We start from the raw sequence: 20048 nt of genomic DNA on the forward strand, positions 1-20048 counted from the left end.
GAATTTGAAAACTCAGAATATAGATGTATATTACTGCTTTCTACAGAACTTACTGCAATATATTAATCACAGCTGTGTTTTATTTTCTTTTTTATTTGCTCAGATATTCACTATTAATAATACTAACAGTGAAAACACTCCTAGCTATCTTCAGATCATTTACACGTAGTCGTGGCCAAAAGGGAGATTTTGACTGTGCTTCCCAAAAAAATAACAAAAACCTGTAAATGTTCTGCACGTGCTTCAGCCGGGAATGCTGAATTTGTTTTGTAGAATACCTTTGAGATCTGCCCATCAGAAAAGTTAGATTTAGAAGGATATATTCAGAATGAAGAAATTGAATCAGCTACTTCCTGCAGGTGCCTTAGAAGCGTTCTGTTTTTGAACGAAGCCACCATGCCTATGAAGTTCATAATCACACAGCTGATGCTTTGATGCACTGGCAAGAGCATGAGCTTTGTTTTGTGCCAGGTACCTCACCTGAGGAAGAATTACACAGGAGAGAGCCACTTCCTACAGCAGTGGCTTCCACTATAAGATACTGCTAGGAGTAATATCTGAGAGATGTAGTTGAGAAGGCATAGCTTCTAAGGCAAACAATGAAACATTCTGAAATTAGGACAGGAGAAGGAAAGGAAATTCACAGATCTGAGGGCCAACGTTTTTCTTATAATATATGCATGCAGTTTTGAATTATTCAATCAGACCTGAAAAGCTCTCATTTAAGGGAGGTAAACTTCAGGCATTAGAAAATAAGCACCAAACTTCTGAAAGAAATGCAGTCTCCATAGTCAGGCACAGTGGAGAGAGAGGTGCTCAGTGATTACAGTTCTTTCCCCTTAGGGGTCTGGTGAGGGGTTTCAAGGAGTCCCCTGGCCCCTCATGCACTGCTTGGCACCCTTTCATACAGTGGAACTCTTAAATGCAGACACTGAAAAAATAAGCAGCATCTGCCAGCCCTGCCTGCCTGCTACCAAAGCCCTTGTCCACAAAGTAGAAATTGAATGTGAGGTTCAGTGCACTTCTCAGTCTTTATGAGCTCAAATTTCCATATCCCAAGAAAGCATCCTAATCATGAATAGGGAGGGAGTTACAAATGTGAACAGCTTCTGAGTAAGAGGAATGAAGATTCTGGATCCTAATCTGCATGACTCCAGTCATGATTCATATATCATTGAGGGAAAGAGGGAGAAATGATGCTAAGGTCCTCTCATCAGCAGGAATACACACACATCACTGGCCCTATGGGGGTGATGTGTTTGAGTATCTGGGGTCAGACTGGAGCAGGAAGGAGAGACGATGCAGGTCTTCAGGGTCCTCCCACAAAATTACTTCTATCCCTGTGCGATGTCAGAATGAATTGCCTCTCGCAGTAGATTGTGCAGCTGTTCAAACTATGATTGTGCTGCCCTTTGGCTGCATGCAGCTTGGCTCTCTCTCATGCTGAACATGCCTCTGAGCAAGAAATTCCCAGATAATAGTAATAAGATAACATGTCAAAGTAGTTGATGCTATTTTTTAAAAGGTTTTATCCCTCTTCTCCTCCCTTAATCTGGTGGCTAACATCTTATATATTGAGCCACTTGGGGCAAGGCCCATGTCTTCCTATTTTTAGAATGTACCCAGCACATTATAGGCCTGATGCAAGCCAAATATGTTATTATAAGCCAGTATTGGAAAAAGGTTGTTGTTAAAAGCAATACACTTTGGAGGTTGCCAAGCAGGCTGTGGAGACTGCTGGATGGTATAGACATGATTCACCTTTTTCCACCCATCTGCCTCTTTCCACCTCTCAGAAGCTTTGACAGTTACACTCTGCTGAAGATATTTGCTATGTGATTTCATGCCTGTAAAACTTTATCAAAGCACTTATCCCTTGCCATCTCCTTGAAGCTAGAGCAAAAGCAATCACTTGTATCCTTCTTAGAATCTTCTTCCTTTTCATCAACCTGGCAACCACAGATTAATTGCCTGTGTGTCTTTTTTGTCTGTCATAAAAGACATTGACATTTGTTCAGGGAGTTGCTTCAAAAATTACTTTATGAATTCTATTCCTTCAGAATGTCCTTAACAGCAAACCAGCAGTTTTTTTTTTTTTCAGTAAACTCATTTTAGACTAATGCAAAGCCTCTCTCAACAGGAAATGGATTTATTTATTTTAAGTTCTTTTCATTAGGATTCTATCAATTCTGTCTATCAGCATATTAAGAGATATATTGTTATTCTACATATCCAAAAACTTCTGAGAAGCAACTCTGACCATTCTTAATAGAGGAGACTAATAGTGATCTTTTCCAGGTCTCCTCTCTCACTGTATCACCCAGTGTTATCTATTTTGTACTTAGATACATTGAAGAAAATGTACCTGAGATGTTTTAAAGTGGAAGTAAGAAAAAGAAGAATAGATATGTTCACATGCTTTTAATTTCTGATCTACGTCTTTGTGCCAGAATAAGTTTACAGAGTTGAAAACTACCCAGTCAGCAGTCTCCATAGAAGAGGAGAGAGAAATAGAATTGTCATTTCTACCTCTTCAGGACATTGCTTTCCAAAGGCTGGAAGATGTAGCAATGTACTTCTAATATTCCAAGTTCTACTGGTTCCACTCAAAACCAAAGGGAAAAAAATAATCAATTAGTATTGCATTATATCTATAAGCTTTTAATATTGACACTTCTCTGAAGTTATGTCTGTGATATCCACCTCCTTTTTTTTTTTTTTTTTTTTTTTTAATTTTCTTTTTTGCTGTGTTTCTCTTCATGCTTCATAAGATATGCTTCATCTGGATGAGTAACTGGTGCTGGTTTTGGGACTGTGTTCATTAGTATTTCCATATCATTTTAATATCTCCTATACTAATACGAAAGGAATTCTAAAATATGCATGTGTGTATATATCACATTGTGTTCCACTTGGCTTTGTTCTGTTACATTTTCTCTGTAGCAACTGGACGTGTCTGATCTACTTTTACTGTGTAGGTCTGGGATACGTTACATCTGAAAGATTGTTGCGTGAAGACAAAAGCCAGTGAAAGCCGCTATCATTCGTTCTAATTTCTCTGTCATTATTTGCAGTTATATTAAGTAAAGCTCAAGTGTAGTTGATCAAGAATTAGTAATTCCTAGGATCTAGAAGTTGAGTATAAACCTAAGTAGGGATATGTCTGCAGAGTATTGAAATAGTGTCTTAATCTCACTCTACAACAAAAGTAAAATCAGATTTTTAAAACTTTGACTTCCAAGAAATGCGGAGTGTATTTGCTACACATGTTCCACGTTTCTGTTGGATCTGATGGCCACAGCCACTGAAATATGTAGGGTCTTCTCAAGGAATTGAGCATGAACTTAGTGTATATCTGTGATAGGATCTGTTTGACTTCCTTTCTTCAAAAGCCTTTTATATGTAAAAAAATGTAGATGATATCCCAAGGCAAAGTCAGCTCTGCACTGTGTATTCTGGAATAGATTGCAGTGTAAATAGAAGAAAAAATGAAAATAAAATTCCAGCTGAAATACTTGTCCAGGAATAGTCTACCCAGATTTAAAGGTTATAAAAAGCCAAAACCAAAGAAGTCTTTTCAACACTAATCTTATTTTCAAATTATTAATGTCTATCCAATAATAACATTGGTTTAAAAATAATAATAATATTTACCATCCCCTAAGTGCCAGAAATCAAACTCTTTGGGCTATTCATTTTTAGTTCCTAAGTGACACATGGCAAGATAATATTACCTGCCAAAATTTTCTGTGCCTGGGTTGTTGGATCAAGTAGGTCTGCACCCTCGAGACTATTGGGAGCTGTCCCTGGGATGTGCCAAAAGTCTGTTACTCACTGTTGTTTCTGTTAGATACTGCTATGTTGTGCCACTGTTTAAATACGTCATTAGCACATTATAGAAGTGAAGTAGAAAGACAAGGCAGGAAAGGTTTGGGATCAAGGGTAAATACATATCTTGGAAAGTATCCATCATTTCTTTTTTCTTCATAAATATAAGTAAGTTCTACAGTTCCTTGTAAAAATGGGTCTGGGATTTGCTGCTCAGATTCACTATGAAACAACGGGAGGCTCTGAGAGTAGGCATTTTTGGTAATGTGAATGTCACTGTTAGGAACTGGGAGTGAATATGGGGATGTGTGTTGTTGCAGATCCACGTGTGACCTCCGTTTTTATGAACACGGAGAGTCACACGTGAACAGAATTACAAGAAATCATTGAAATCTGCCTTGCCTGTTCAGACTTTTCTGCAGGGCAAAAGCAGAGAATAAATGCATTACACTTGTCAAAGATGGGAAACCTTAACAAGGAAATCCTCTTGGAGTGAAGACTTGGAAAAATCCTTCCTGTGGATTTTGCAACATAGCTTTTAGTGATTCAGTGTCTGATTCCAAAGCTTCTGAAACAGCTTTTCTCAGCAACACTCAAAGCAAGCTGAATTTCAGCAGGAATTAATTGGGCTTATGGCAAGTTTGAGAATGGCAGTTAAGTGGAGAGGAAATTCTCTTACATCCTTGTAAAAAAAATACCTGGAGTGGATCTAACAAATAAATAAAGATAGAGAAACTGAAACTGATGGTGGTTTTACGTAAGCAATATTACTTGTGGTTTGTCTTTATTTGTTAGTTGTTTCTAAACATCACACAAATGGTCATAGTTGCGATTTCAGAGTGAATGGTGACTCCAATTGTCAAGATCAGAAAACAAATGACTAATCAAACATTTTCATAGCAAATATTAGTAATTATAGCAACAAAAGCTGGATTTTTGAAGGACTCTTAATTTTCTATTCTTCAGATCTGTACATTCAACTACAAAATTATCTTCTTTAAGTGCTGCTGAACAGCTCTCTCAGCTTGATATATTTTTTCATGTTTTATCTTTACATAAAGGTCTGGGACAATCTTACCTCATCCTGGTACTGGTACTTCCAAAAGGTACAGACACAAGCTCCTCTTTGCCACCCAGGTAGACAGTTGCTATGCTGACTTGCCAATCAAATGGAACTGGCTGCCCTGAAAGCTGGGGAAATTTGTTGTAGTTTGTACACTTGTACAGTGTTAAGTGATTTCAGTCACTGTGGCTGGAGATGATGTGAGGAGTGATTAGCACGGCACTTGTCCAAGACACAGCAAGGGTTATGGCTGCCCTTATGGTCAGCAACTGCACAAATATGAAATGGGCTGAGTTTGTGGAAGTAGGTTCCCACAAATTATTTGAAGTGCGAGGCTACCTCCTATCTCTATTTATTATTCCAGTTCTTGGTGTAGCACTGATGAAAAACTCTGTTTACTTTAAGCTGTTTCCATTATCGGAACCGTGTTAGAAGCATTTCTCCCCAATGCTGCTTCCACAGTAAAGCGCTGGCAAATGTGACATTGTGACAACCTTGTTTAAAAATATTCAGCTTAAGACGAGGAGTTGTATTTGTTCTGTAAACCTCTTGGTGTTTCAAAAAACAAACTTGTACGTCTGTCACCTTTTGGGCCTAAACTATCCTGCCATAGGATCTAAGGCAAATAAATATTTGTCCATTGTGTGTCATGGGTTGGGCCAGAGCTGGGAGCAGATATGAGCCCTGGAGGACACTAAGAATGACCCCCAGATTGTTGAAGCCTCTCTTGGCATGTGTGCACTATTTGGGAAAGTGGCTCCTGAGAGTTTCAGACAGTACAACGAGAGCACCCGTCTGGGAATCTCTTTGTGTGAAGTTATGGGTAAGTCTAACGTGTTCAGCCCATGCTTTCATTTCAAGCAATACTGGTGACAGATGAAGACATACAAAGAAACTCATTTAGACAGGCTTTACTACTTCAGTGGTCTGATGTGCCTCCTCCCTCCAGTCACGATAGGCTTGGCAGCCAAAAAAAAAAAAAAAAAAAAAGGAGGTTCAGGAAGATTTTACTGGTTTGTTGTCACTGTCAATAAGTAATAGCTCTGTTTTTAATAGCCAGCCTCTGGGTAGCACAGCCTCCACCCGCCGCCCAGCAGACATCTGAGTAAGCGCTTTTCACGGAGGCGGCAGATGGATGACTGTATATTACATAACTAGCTGCTGCCAAGTTCTGCACAGTTCCATGTGTGACACTTTAAGCAAAGTTTCAAATAAGTCCACAAAATGTGCATGCTTGCAGATTTGGATCTGGCTGTAAGTTTTGCCAGATGCTTACTGTGCCCTACCACAAGCAATGCCTTCGCACGTGGTGCCAAGCTGTGGTCAGCATGGCGCAAGGCGCAGTAGAGACACCTCTGGCCTTGCTGAGAAGATGGTCATGTGTGGGCCTTGCTGAGGAGGTGGCCACTCCTGGAAGTCCCTGGGGAGGCGGCCTGGCATAGACCTCAGTGAGGCAATGGCCACACACTGACATAACTGAGGGGATGGTTGCTTGTAGGCCTCACTGAGGAGATGACAACATATAAACCTCACTGAGGAGATGGCCACACAGACTCCACTGAGGAGATGGCCACATGTGGATGTCTCTGTGGAGATGGCCGTATTTAGACCTCCCCCTAGGTCTGTCTGATTCATGGAGAAAGCTGAAAAGACACGCATGGGTAAGGAACTATTTGGAAAGGGAATGTCTCCTCAGAGCAACTCAAAGGAAGAGAGAGTGGAAATGTTGGAATGGGAATTTTCTCAAGGGTAACTTCTCGCTTACTTGGGAAAAGACATACTGCCATCTGGAGAAAGACAGAAAATGAGTATCACACCAGGAGTTGCCTGAACCCTTGTTCAACTGGAAAGAATATGTAACAAGAGGTATCTGCCAGGGGCCACCAACTAGCAAGAGCTGGGTCACATCTTCAGCATAGGTGGGAATCTAGCTGCAGTTGCTAAAGGTGCAATAGGGTGGAACATTTCTTGATTAAATTAATTAATAGATCAAAAAAATCTTAGAGTATTTCATTAGGTATATGTCAAGAGTACAGATTACCTGAAGAAAGTACCTAGCCCTTACAGAGTCTTTAGAAAGTTTATAATGAGAGAGGAGGAAGAGGCAACCTTTCAGAGAATCCCTGACAGCCGTGTTACTGCTCTAGGAAGACTACTCTTTGAACAATGAGTACCAACAACTGTGGACTTTGAAGTGACCATAGACTTGTCTGGTTTTATGTCAGTCCTACTTGCCGAAACAAACTCTGAGAAGGAAAGTGGTCTTGTGTTCTTCTGCAAGTTCCATGCAGGTACTGTAACTTCTCGGATTACAAAGAGTGCTTGAATACCATGCTGAGGATGATGACAGAGGAATATGAACAAACTAACAAATTCAGCTAAATGTACGGGACAGAGGCTAGGATAGCTGAAGAACAAGTCATGCTGGGTTATGACTATAGCACTGTCCTACACAGCTCTTCACACATGTACTTTAATGGGGATACAAATAAGTGACTCACGCAATGCTGTAAGTCACTAGATCATGATCATGGCATAGCTCAGTTTCCAGCTAAGAAACACTTCATTCAGCAGTCAAGTAAGCTGTTATCTGGCAGTCATTATATCTGTGATTTACAAGGAACATACAGATCTGCATTACCAGTGTCAAAGACCACCAATATAAAATACAGCAAATGGGATTTTTATCTTTCAGCACGCAGCGAGAGTGGATGCATGAGCCACACTTTTCAGGCTGTATGTAATCAATCTAGTGTAAGACATTATCTTCAAAACAGAAGAGTAAACTTAGGACTGCTTTATATGTCTTACCTTTGGATACATTTGACAATCTGCTCCTCCAGTACCTCACAAATTCTCTGTGGCCACTACAAGATGTTCATCACCAACATGAAATGGTTATTGATGCAAAGTTAAACTATTATGTCAGAAAAGACTGCTGACAGGCTAAGGAGCCAACACTTAACAAAAATCAAAGTCCGTTGCTACTTAGTATTTTAAATCAGCTTCAGTAATCTCTCAAGATGAGAAAAATATGCACAGACTAGAAAAGCAGGCAGGGAGCAAATGAATATCTCACAACAGAAACAAGAAAACAGTAAAACCAGAAAGTTAAAGAACAAATGGAAGACTTAGTAGTGACTCTGTATCTTTCATATTTATCAGTTATTTTCTAATAAGGAAGAATCTTGAGAGTGGGGAAAGAAAACTGTGTATCTTAAATTTTGCATCTGGAGCAGAAAAAGGGTATCCTTAGAGCAAATGATTTCTAATGCTGTTTTTCAGAAAGTACAAAGCTTCGTAATTGTGTTCAGGAAACCATCATTAGTGTAAAATTTGGGCCAAGGCTGCTCTCCCTCAGTTTCAGACAATATGAACAATCAAGAGACTCTCAGACCTGCTGGGCACCCTCAGTGGGAAGTGAGAACTCAAGACCTAATGACACTTGGATCATTTCAGTCACTTAGGTGGGCTCCAATCTGGCAAGCACTTGGGATGTAATGATTCGGGCTGTGTAAATAAATGGAAAATTTTAGTTTTGCTATTATTTCATAATTTTGCTTCAAAATGAATCTGAAAAAAACACACTAAATAAAACATATAATTATGCAAAAAAAAAAAATCATCTCAGGTACATGCAAGTAAACTATAGGAAACAGAATGTATGAAAGTCAGAATAATTATTATCTCCTTCTTTTCTACAAAAAATCAAGCCAGGCAAAATATTTTCACAGACAAAACTATTCAACATTCTCTTCCCTCTTCTCTCAGCTTGCAAATGGACATGAGATGACCAAAACCACATGTTCTGGGGTTCCTTTAAAGGTTGTTTTTACCCAATTTTTGTGCCTAACTTATCATTCAGACAGTTTATTTGAATGCAGTGTGGCTATTCCAACCTAAAAGAAGCAAAATATTTGCCACATGTAGCCTGTACTTGTGTATTACAGTGTATATTGAGATTTTTGAGTCCATTTGATTGTGAGTAATCATATAGATATTGAGAAGGTAATTTTACAGGAATAATTCATTCTGGCTTTGCTGTGTTTATTGATAATAATTTTTCTCTATTTGTTAATGTGACAGGACAAACTTAGAATCAAATGGATTTTAATTTTGGGTGACTTGGATTTAAATGTTCATATCTCAAGCAGATTTTTCAAATGTTTAGTGCCAGAGCAGGAAATTAATGCGTCCTGTGATCTCTCTGCTGTGTATTTATTACTTGGGTTAAAGGTGATATCATAAACCTTCAGAAAGTCCTTGTATACAGAAAAAACAGTGAGGGGGAGATGACTGCTGACCTCTCATTCACATCGAGAATGCTCAACCATAAAATAAAAGGTTGGTATCAGTGTTTTTTTTAAGTCACAAATTTCCCCATGTGGTGACTCTGTGATGAGATACATAGTGCTATTGTTTGGAGATAAGGGATTAAAATCCCTTGTAGGCACAGGGATTTGGGATTTGATACTATTGTAAATAGTTCTCTCTGCAGAAGCTTGGGAAGGAGAAAGGGATGAAGATAATAGAATTCCTTCTCAAATTGTCTTACATAGGTAAGAAAAAGGGAAATTTGCTCTCTGCCTTTCAAGGAAACAGGCTGTGGAACTTGCTGTAGCCCAGCAACTGGGAAGTCAAGGTCCTTCATTCCTTGTATGTTTACTCCATGGCTCCAGTAGCAGTAGAAAAAAAGGTATGTTATCTTCCTCTGGAAAATTCAACAAAACTATACGTATGTGTGGGCCACTTCTACCATTTCCCAGGAATGACCTGCCCCACTGTTTCCCAACACACTCTTCTCTTTCTCCCATTTTTGCCCAAGTTAACAAGTCTGGAAATAATTAAGAAATCCAGTCAGCTCTCTAGCACTATATAATTCAATTTACTGCTCAGTGTGTGAAAATTTGAGCTCAAGGCAGTGTTTATCTGTTATAAAAATGCTTTCTTGTAGGGGGAAAAACATTCCTCCTGGTTGCTTGTGGCTCAGAGCCACTTACTTAAATCATTAAAACCGCAGGACTAATGATTATATATAACTTTTTTTTTTTTTTTTTTTTTTTTTGCTATTGCTGTTGCTGTTTTGGAGTACGTGATACTTCTTGAAGCGCAGAACACACACACACATACAGAAAACAAAAGCATAAACAAAACAGAATGTTGCAATACCTTTATCATCATTCAGTCCTGATTTAAGAACGGACACATTGTAATAGCCCCACTGTGTTAACGTGAATCAAAAGGGCAGATTCTTGAATATTATTCTTGAAGAATAATATGAATAAGGAAAGGTTAAGAAGAGATGCTACCTCACAATATTCTTAGACCCATGCAGTGATCCATGCAGACCTCTGAAACTTTATGAGAACTGAAGAAAATCTTTCCTTTTTAAAGAGATATGCTATGTCACGATATTACCATTTTCACAGACTTCTGCATACTTGATGCATACCCAGTACTGAAACTAGAAACACAGGAGTGTCAGAGCTTGCTAATACACAGTAGTGTGCAGGGAAGGAAAGGGCTGATTTAGAAAGGGTTATGTGCAGACATCTTCCTAGCTTTCCTGGTTAGAAAAATAAATGTTTTTTAGAGTAATACATTCCATTCCTCCTGCTTTCATTTCTGGTGAGGCTTGTGTTAGGACTGCCCTCATTGACCACGTCCATGCTAGCAATTTAAATGTACCTGGGACCATTCCCTGGCTGTGAGACCAGATGGCACAGAGCACTCACAGCCATAATTATTAACATCCTTCTGGGAATCATAGAATCATAAAATCACAGAATGGTTTGGGTTGGAAGGGATCTTTAAGATCACCTAGTTAAACTCCCACACTGCTATATGCAGGGACACCTCCAACTAGACCAGTTTACTCAAAGCCCCATCCTGCCTGGCCTTGAATGTTTCCAGAGAGGGGACATCCACAACCTCACTGGGCAACCTGTTCCAGTGTCTCACCACCCTCACAGTAAAGAAAGTGGTGAGACAAAATAGTCTCTGGCCTATGCTAACTCCCATTGCTGCAAAACACAGGCTGTAATTATGCCTTGGACCATACTAATCATTTAAAATATAGACAATTGAACCTACCGAATTTATTTTAATAGTTAATAGACTAATATTTAATTTGTGAGTATAGTTGTAGAAATTGCATTGTGTGCACAAAAGAAAATGTGCTTCTTTCATGTGTGTCTCCATAATCTTCTTGATGTGCAGGACAGGTAAGACAAATGATCAGTATATGGAACAGGAACAGCCACATCTGAAAGTGGGTGGGATGGTGTTTTCTTGCTTGCAATCCCCAGAGCTTACAGAGCTGTGCAGAGTGGCTGCGGGCCACTTGACATTTGTGGTGACATAAGAGTAATTCGAAGTACAAATATTTACTGGAGATGGCTTTCTTAAAGCTGTAGATACTAAATTTTGAAAGAAACCACATCTAACTAAGCTGTCTTTTCCTTCTGCTTGGTTAATCAACATTTTTTCATGACTTCCAAAGCTGCTAAGATATAAAAGATGGTAAAAAAATAATTTTGTGTACAACTGTTATCTGTAAATTTTTTTCATTTTGCTTAGGCCATTTTTATCTGTCTACAGAGTTTGCACATTTAACAATAAGATTTCAGGTTGCGGTTCATTTATAGAATATAAAGATTCTGAGGAACTTGTGTTTTTCAGTGTCTCATTCAGCAATGCTGTGGCCTCTCTGAGGGCTGTTATAGTATGAACTGCCTGACTACAGAATTTCCTTCTAACGGTTGGACAAGATGCCTATGTTTTTTGCACTTTGCTATGAAGCAGTAGGAAGGATGAGATGATAAGTCACTACTAGAAGTATTGATAGGCTTAATTTATTTTTATTATTTCCCCAAAACTTTTGAAGGAGCCTGAAGCCTTGAAAAGAGTTAGCTGGGAATATTGAAGTCCTAATAGGAATCACAAGCAATCCATGGTCTCATGAGATCTGCAGTTGCTGTCTGGGCAGGGAAAGACAGACTGTCTTCGACGAGGTGAACCTTCTGAAGGCACTTACTGCTCTTTCCTATGCTCTCGAACATATAAAGCTTTCAGAACATTGTGAGCATGACACCAACACCTCCAGACATCAAACCCACCCTTCTATCACCACTGCCGTTCTTCTGGGGTGCTGAGTAATAGCCAGTCTTGTAGTGAGGGTCATTAATGGTAAGACAGTCTGTGTTTCACTCACCTGCCTATCAATCAAATTCCTGAAGGCCAGAGTTCAATTAATTGATGACACCCTTGAGGCAACCCAAGCAGTTAACAAGTCAGTGAGACTTGGTAGAAAAACAAGCAGTAAGTTAAAAAAGAAAGACAACAAACCAACAACAAAACCTCCCATAACTCTCATTTGCTATTTTACCTCCCTCTAATTTGTTTTTCCACTGCAACCCCACTTAATATGACAATGCATAATTTTCTTTAAAAAATCACAGACTAGACAAACAAGATGTATTTCAAAACCAAACATCCTCTGTGCCACAGATAGACTAATGACCTTAATAATGCCAAAGGGAACTGACATGAGTTTGTCCCAGTCCTACTAGCCAATTTCAGCATGTTTTTATCTTAGCTGTTTTGAACTATTTTGCCATACTTGCAAAGTTTTAGAGAGGTATGTTTTGAGTCTCCCTTGTGTAGCATTTTTTTTGTGTGTATGTGTTGCTTTGTTTTAATATATTTGTAATTTGACTTTTGATAAACTCTGATGTAAAAGTTTATGTCACTGTTACGACTCTTCCAAGAAACACTGAACTATGTAAAGACTCCTCCCAAACACAAAATCACCTTTTTTTGGCAGTAATAAATCAGAGAAACATGGTTTAAATGACAAACAAATCTAAAACAGTGATATCAGCTTGGTTTAATCAAAACCATTTCAGTTGTCCTTACCAAAATGAGCTTGCATGCTGATATATAATCTAGATAGTGTAGAACTTACTGTTTTTGCTATGTAGATGTGTTTAAATAATGTAATTAAGCTTAATTGTGCACCACTTTGCACCAAGCTTTGCTTTTAGATGAAAAGAAAGGTTTCATTGGCACAGCAGAATTTGATATGGCCGTATATTAAAGTTACTCAAATCTTCTTATTTCTTCTGTTATGTATATAACTATACTGGATGACTGTGCTAGAAAATGTTTCAAATAGAAGTAAATCTTCTGACAGACCTGGTCTGGCCTCAAATTTTATAATCAAAAATGAACCTGGCAAGTTGTCCATGGTTTGTTTCTGCTAATGTTAGAGTGTGTGTTTTCTGTGCAACAAACAAAATGTACTGGCATTGTACCTTAGCTAAGGCTTTGCTTCTCACAAATGATTTGATTCTGGCTTCAGATTGATGAAGGAGTAGGAATCTCTCCATTTTCCGTATGTATTTTGAAGCAAAGGGAACATAGATTGCTAGCACCATTTACTGAGTGAGAACTGAGGCAGATCTGCTGCTCAAACTGATCAGAATATACAAAATATTTTTGGTGTAGTTTGCATCATGGACTTCATTTACAGAATGTTGTAAGGGGTGTGTTGAACTGGGAGAGGCCAGAAGTTTTGTTAATTTTTTCACCATCAAATCTCATGGAGCTTCCCTAACCTGTCTACTTTAGCTGCGTGGAAGGACCAAGTTTTTGAGTTGAGAGAGCTACTTAATATTAAATCTGTCTGTGTAAGTCTAAGCTTTTAATCCACAGAACTAGATATAAATAAATAGTTTGGATATGTATGTTTATTGTTACAAAACTGCTACTTTGAGTTTACTCTGATAAATGGGATTAGCTACCTACTTGTTTATAAGTTGAAATGCAGATCTCTATCTGACTTCAGACAGAATGAATTTTGATGAGTCCATACATAAGTCATGCAGAATCATTGAGCTCTCTTGGGTCCCCTTCAGTCAGTGGCTTAAAATCAGCTTGATGTGACAGCCACAATTCTTCTGGTCCCTTATACCTGTTCCATGCTTTGGAAGCTCTCCTCTCAAGAGCGGAGAGGTAGAAGCCCTGAAGGCCAAAAAAAGTCAACTGCCTGAAGATCCTTTCACAAAGGATGGTATTATAAGGTGAGAAGTGATGCATGAAGTGCTGTTGGGATGGAGATACTGTGTGATATTTGGACTAGTATCTAGCTCATAAGACAGCTTCAGTGTTCTGTTTTATCTTAGCACTCCATAGCTGTCCATATGATGCTGAAGTTCCAGAGGAAACCAGAATTTAGCAAGCACAGAATTATCTAGTAAGCCCCATCTCTCCACCAGCTTCTGAGTTTTCAGTTTCATCTCAGAGGAGATATGCACTTTTAACAGCTGTTAAATGAATCATGTTTGCTTTCAGTTTATTAGTAGCAATTAAAATATGCCACGGAGACACTTCAGACAATGTAAGTTGTAAGTCCACAAGAGACTATCTGTAAAAAATTTTGAAAACTATTTCTTTATCACTGTTCTTATTTATACCATCTGAATGAAAACTTCAGTAAACCAGAGGTAGACTGTGAAGAGGTAGGTTTGTTTCAGTACAATCCAATAATTTTTATGGTGATAACTTATTCCTATGTTTGGACAAAATTCAGACAGACAACAAGGTACCACACTGACTCCAGTCAAAATTTATTGTTTTTGGAAGACACAATAAACACAATAAACAGTGTTGTGGCAGTCAATGCAGTATATTTAAGAAAGTTTTTCTTCCGAGAATTCTGTCAGAAGTTTGAAATATGACTGCAGTCCTTGAGTCCCTGAATAAAGCAGAAATTAATAAAAAAGCAAGTAAACTGTATGGTCCAAGCCCCTCTTCCAAGCTCATCATACATGGAGACATTCCAAAGAATGTTATACATTTTGGACGCCACAGAACTGTATCAACAAAATAGAAACAAGAACTCGGGATCAATGGGAATCATAACTGGAACTAGGATAGAAAAAGAATAGGCAAATGTAACCTGCATGGGAAACATGTTTGGAGATACAGAAGGGGAAAAGCAGACGAGAATGTCTTCTGAGCATGCAAATAATCAGCTAGTCTGGAGTCCAACCATCTTTATGGGTGAGGCATGCAGGAGCAAACACCTTTTATCAGTGAGACAGGAATCCCAAAATTCACTTCCCTGGATCTAGGGCAGCAATTTTGATGCTACTGAAGAAGATAAATACCTAAATAAACTTATCACAAGTTCTTTGAGCTTGGAAGGAAGGAAGCTGGTGTCTTTGGACAGCCTGGTTACAATCTGCAACCTGAATGTAATTAATAGGACTGGATTTTTTTGAACTGCAAAAAGAAATATTCAAAACCACAAGATCAAAGTGAAAATAATTCAGAGACTTTCAGATAAAGTTCATTACTCTGGTACAGTTTGATAGATCCGTCTGCGAACTTATGAAGACTAATAATAGTAAAGAGTAATAAAGGTAATAGTGAAGAGAAGACTCAGGTAAGGGAAAATTCTCTAATAGTTAGACCTGTCACAAGCAAATGAGTAAGGCAAGACCACGTATTGATATGGCTCCTGCAGTGGCTTCTCAGAGGACTGCTGATGTGGGACTACGTAACAGCAGTGGATGACAAACCTCTTGATCTCTGAGTGCAGCACACGTGTATGAGTGTGTTAGTAAATGTAAGCAAGGCAAGCAGATTCCAAGGCTGCTTCAAGAGCTTTGTGAAGACTTACTCTAATGAAATGTATTGCTTTGTGACAGAAAACCTTTGAAGAATTCTGTTAATAGCAGACATGGTACATGGCTTAGAAGTGATAATGTATCTGCAGTACATTTTCCTTCTGCTTTCTCACTTTCAGGAATACACCATGAAATAAAACTCCTGAATCTTCAAATTAATGAGAACAAATATCCCGGACTGAAATATATAGAGTTTTTTTCCCGGCTTTCTTGGGGTCACACATTTTTATGAGGCAGAAGATCTCATAAGCTTGCTAGTGCACCAGATGTGGGAGTTTGCTTTTGATTCAAAACAAAATCATTGGGTAGAGTCCAGCTCCCGAGTTGGGAAATGGCTGGGTTTGTTTTCTCTGACAGCTTTGAGTGTTTTCAATGTGCTACCTCTACTTGTAAGAAGGCTGGCTTAGGCACTGACATCTCTGACAGCACAGAATGGAAAACAATGAACTAATACTTTCCTACTTTTTTTTTTTTTTTTTTTCCTTCTCATTTATGAGCTCATCTGCTTTTACTAGTCAGCTAATTTGCTACACACAGGATGAAATGATCAGCTCCATCCCTAGACATTTATTCCCACTTGACTGGCATCTCCAACTCACAAACTATTTGGCATATATGTAGTGAGTCACTGTGGCTACCAGGGAAGACAGAAACGAAGAAGTAAATTCTTATTTTCCACAGGGTGCTTATGATGACTTTAATATTGGCTTTATTCAGGTAGACTCTGCATACCACTTTGGGATCTCTAGTCATTCTTTTTGTCTCTGCTATTAGAAATTGCATTTCTTTAGGAAAGATATTTCTTTAGCTAGATATATTTAAGGTGTTTTTGTTTTTATTTAATTTTATCTTTTTTTTTATTATTTGCACCTTAGACCTAGGTGCCATCATTTCAGCTCATTGTAGGTCAGTTATAAAACACATCTAAACATGAGTACTTGCAAAACAGTTATTCCCACCCAAACAGGTTACAGTATATTTAGTAGATAAAGCTGAAAAATAACTTTAGAATAGGCAACTAATTTCTGAAGCTTTCTTAGCAAAATTCAGCCCTATGGAGAAGAAATACAGAAGAGCAAACTGTACAACATGAGAGGTGAGAAGATCAAAACTGTGTGTTTCTTCTTTTATCTTAGAGAAATAATGTAGAATTAAATGAGTTGCCCTTTCTAAGTATGTTCAGTGCCCTGCTCATGGACTGCAAATTTTGCCCAGCATGACCCATTTACGATACAACTTTCTTGAAATACAAGTCATTTCTGTTTGTGGACAAGGCCAGTGAGGCTCTATCCCAAACTCATCATTTCGTTAAGTTCCCACAGACTTGCAGCCTTGACCAAGAAAGCCAAATCAAAATATTTCCTGATACTTTCTTGCACAATTTAGTTTTTAAAGCACTTGCACTAGATGATTGTGCTTCATTTTAGTTCATATAGTCCAGGTATTGCATACTGCATTCACTTTCCTATGAGTGGCAGGCAAACATAATTCTCTGCTCATTACTACAAACAAAACGCTACAACCATAGATACTAATCATACCTCCGAACATTGTAATTCAAATTGTTTTGTTCACTTTTGTATAATGGCAGGAGAGACTATTAGTCTAACTCTCCATTTATCATTCTCATTTTCCATGTTCTTTAACTAGGACACATAGTAACTTATTCTGAGCATGTTGTTTGTTTTACATTTCCACTCCCATTGCCAAAATTTTATCCGCTTTTATAGAGTTCAAAGGTAGACTTTCTTGGCGCTGTGGAAAACGGAACCTAAAAACTAACAAAGGCTTTTTCCACTCAAGCAATGAATGCTTGTACCTTCAACCAAAACTAAAACAAAGGCAATTTCTTCTGGGTATAACAGGACACAAGTAATCTTCCCGTCTCAGCAAAAAGTAAAAGAACCAAAGCAGCATTTGATTATAGGACAGTGCCTGCTTCAGCTGACCTTGGCAGGCTGAAGCTGCATGGGACAACCTGCTTGCCTTTGCACCAAGCTGCAGTCATTCGGAAGAAAGGATAACTTGTTCCTGCAAATGGGCAAAATTACTGGGAACAGAGAGGTGTAGCACTGAGAAAATGGAGATTCTCAGGTTTGTGAACCATGTGGAGATGGCCTAATTTTTTTTTTTCCTATGTACATTTGTTAAAAGAAAATTAATCCCATCTGTTTCATTAAAAACTTATTTTCTTGGCTTTGGAAATAAAAATTAAGGATGCTTGCTTTTAAGTGATTCTTTAATTTTGGATTTGAAACATGCCTAGTTTCTGAAGATCTTGTCTTTGTTTCTTTTTAATTTTCCTCCTTTTTTCTCTCTCTTACGATGATTTTTAAATGTTGAAAGAAGCTATTATTTTCTTTTACTATTCTTTTAAATTCATTTACATTTTACATTATCTTTATTTCTAATAATCCATTTTTATTTTTATTGTAACTTAATTGTGTTCAGGAATGGGATCCAGCAGAAGAGGGGAAGAGAGCTTTGTTTCATTTTTTAAAAAGGGCATGTTGTTTCCCTAAGAATTTTTAAACAATTCGTTACATTTATCGAGGAGCAAAAATAAGATTTCAAAATGGAAATGATGGAATTTTCTGATATTTCATTAACAAGTCTTCCATGTGAATAATTATTTGCCATTATTTTCCCATTTTAAAACAAATCTGTGCAATATATATAAATAAAACATAAACGTAAACATAAACATAAACAAATAAATAATGCAGCAGTTAGTGTGCAGCTAAACCAGTCCTCAAGTATTTATACTGAAGTGTTAGCTAACTGTTCTGGACTTTTTTACATTCTTCTCAGAGTCTATTCTGAGACTACTTAGGGACTGTTCAATTAAAACATTGGTTCTTCCTCATTTCTGCTAGGAGAAATGTATGTTTTTGCCATGTAATGAAGTAGAAAAGCAGATGCTGCTCTTTTATCTTGTACCTTCCTGCCTGCTGACCACTAGAAGCAGTAGAAGCAGGGACACTGTGACGTGCTGTAATGCACGGATGATAGCACACCATTATCTCAAACGCTGCCTCTCAACCTGTACCCCGGCACATTAGCTGAGATCAGCGGTGCCACGCTCACTGTCAGTTCCTGAGGTCAAACACTCTGAAACTGGTGAAAGGGCTTTCTCAGTTAGGGGCCACCACTTTGAACTTTCTCATGAGCAGTGAGACTTCTAGTATCAACCTGCCCTTTGTATCTGGGCCTCGGCCAGTGCTAGAAGAGTCTGCCCAATGCAGCCTTCAGCTAGCTGATCTGACTCCTCAGAGCCCAGTCTTGTTTTTCAGTGCATTTACACCAGTTTGCATTTTAAAATCTTAATGAACACCTGTTTTTTTGTTTTTTTTTTCTTGGCCTGATATAAGAAGGATTCAAGCACCAAATGGAAAGGAACTTCAGTTCAAGAGAAAACTCTTATCAGTATGTGCTCAACACTGGGAATCCTATGCCTCACGTCAGATCCCACAGTGTTTGATGCTGTCTTTTCTTTTAGGCTGAAATAGAAAACCTGATCTAGTGGGTGGCAACCATGCCCATGGCAGGGGCTTGGAACTGGGCTTTAAGGTCCCTTCCAATCCATGCCATTTTATGATTTTTTGATTCTATGCTGTTGAGTGGGGAATGGCCAGATGCAGTAATGCTTTCACTAGCAGCCCTCCTCACCAGACATGCTCGCTGAAAGTTAGGTAGCTTCAAACTACCTACTGTTTTTCTGTCTTAGAAGCAGTAGAAGTATGATCGTTTTGTGTGGACATCTGACACCAAAACAGCACAAAGTAGCTTCATAAGGACTGGAAGTTATTCTTTGGATCTTTTAGACAGCAGCTCAAATAAATATTATTCATATTTTTTAATCAAAATGTAAATGATAATTTTTGGTAGAGATTGATTTCTCTACCCAAAAGAGAGTTGAAAATTTACTCTTTAAAAGGCAGAACAGCAGTGATTTGATGTCTATCCTTCCTTAAAGCTGGGCAACAGCGTCACCCTCCAGTGATGTTTTCTTCCCTCTCACTCCCTTTCCACAGATACACATCCAGTCAAACATTTTCCAAATCCTGCTTTGCAAATGAAAGACAGAAAGGCTGTTTCTCCTGGTAACAAACACACTGCTGATGAAATGATGTTGTCAGTGGTATTTGCAGAATCATTTTACTTGAACTGTGTCAGTTTGATGCATGATATTGCTCTCTTCATTTTGCTAGCCATACAGTACTGAGAATAAAGAGCAGTAAAAAACATGCTCTCTGGGGAAAAAAAAAAAATTAGTAAGAAGGTGCCACTTTTATAAAGTCACCTGTGCAGGCAGAATTATACTTCAGTGTTGCTTTAAAGCCAGTTATATTTCCCCAAAGGCCAAAAAGAAAATTGTGGAATAGTTAAATATTGCAAGACCAATGAGTTTTAAGCTAGTGGAACAGAAATAGTTCAACTTTTAGGCTGCAGCTCAACTCAGC

This window comes from Phasianus colchicus, chromosome 2 (assembly GCF_987193195.1).
Source record: "Phasianus colchicus chromosome 2, bPhaCol1.hap1.1, whole genome shotgun sequence".
Lineage (NCBI taxonomy): Eukaryota > Metazoa > Chordata > Aves > Galliformes > Phasianidae > Phasianus > Phasianus colchicus.